Below are 1450 nucleotides of genomic sequence, written 5' to 3'. Positions count from 1 at the left end.
GGGTTTCACCATGTTGACCAGGATGGTCTCGATCTCTTGACCTCATGATCCACCCGCCTCGGCCTCCCAAAGTGCTGGGATTACAGGCTTGAGCCACTGCACCTGGCTAAGCCCTCATTATTAACAAGATTTATTTTTGGCACAAACTTCCAAAAATTAAAGTATAGGCAAATAAACTTTTAGGATTCAACCCATTTTATCCAGGATAACCCTTGTAGAATAAAAAAAATTATTCTCTCTGGGTCCAGGTGCAGTGGCTCATGCCTGCAATCCCAGCACTTTGTGAAAGCCAGGAGGGCAGATCACTTGAGCTCAGGTGTTTCAGACCATTCTGGGAAACATGGTGAAATCCTGTCTCTACCAAAAAATACGAAAAATGGGCTGGGCGCAGTGGCTAACGACTGTAATTCCAGCACTTTGAGAGGCTGAGGCAGGCGGATCATGAGGTCAGGAGATTGAGACCATTCTGGCCATGGTGAAACCCTGTCTCTACTAAAATACAAAAAATTAGCCGGGTGTGGCGGCACGCACCTGTAGTCCCAGCTACTCAGGAGGCTGAGGCAGGGGAATTGCTTGAATCCGGGAGGCAGAGGTTGCAGTGAGCCGAGATCGTGCCACTGCACTCCAGCCTGGTGAAAGAGCAAGACTTGGTCTCAAAAAAAAAAAAATTGGATGTGGTGGTTTGTGGCTGTGGTCCCAGCTACTTTGGAGTCTGAGGTGGGAGGATTGCTTGAGCCTCACTTGACAACCTCCCTCCGGAGGTTACAGTGAGCCAGGTTGGCACGCTGAACTCCAACCTGGGTGACAGAGTGAGACTTCCATCTTGAAAAAAAAATTGTCTCATTGGAATGTATACCAACTGACAGTGGTATTTGCCAGTAAGAATTTCTAGCTCATTTCCCTAAAGGAATGAGATAATACAGGACTTTAGTGTATGCATCCCTTCATTTCAAATAGGAACAATTCTGAATCTTCTATCAAGGCCTTATAATTCTTTACCTACAGAGAAGTAGATGAAGTGAATTGACTAAGTAAACATTCAGAGGTTTAATCATGTCTGGCTTCAAAATCAGGAATATGAATATAAATATCCAAATTTTTATTTTATAAAAATCCATTATTATGGAAGAAGATAATTAAATTGTATATGACTACAGCAGAGTACACAGGATATATTGAATTGTAATTATCACCATGAACATTGATGGGATTAGGAAAGACTAGAATCTTGGTATTTCGCCGGGCGCGGTGGCTCAAGCCTGTAATCCCAGCACTTTGGGAGGCCGAGGCGGGTGGATCACGAGGTCAAGAGATCGAGACCGTCCTGGTCAACATGGTAAAACCCCGTCTCTACTAAAACTACAAAAAATTAGCTGGGCATGGTGGTGCGTGCCTGTAATCCCAGCTACTGAGGAGGCTGAGGCAGGAGAATTGCCTGAACCCAGGAGGC

The sequence above is a fragment of the Cebus imitator genome, unplaced genomic scaffold (assembly GCF_001604975.1).
Source record: "Cebus imitator isolate Cc_AM_T3 unplaced genomic scaffold, Cebus_imitator-1.0 Scaffold105, whole genome shotgun sequence".
NCBI classification, from domain to species: Eukaryota; Metazoa; Chordata; class Mammalia; order Primates; family Cebidae; genus Cebus; species Cebus imitator.
Note: the sequence above shows the minus strand (reverse complement) of the source record.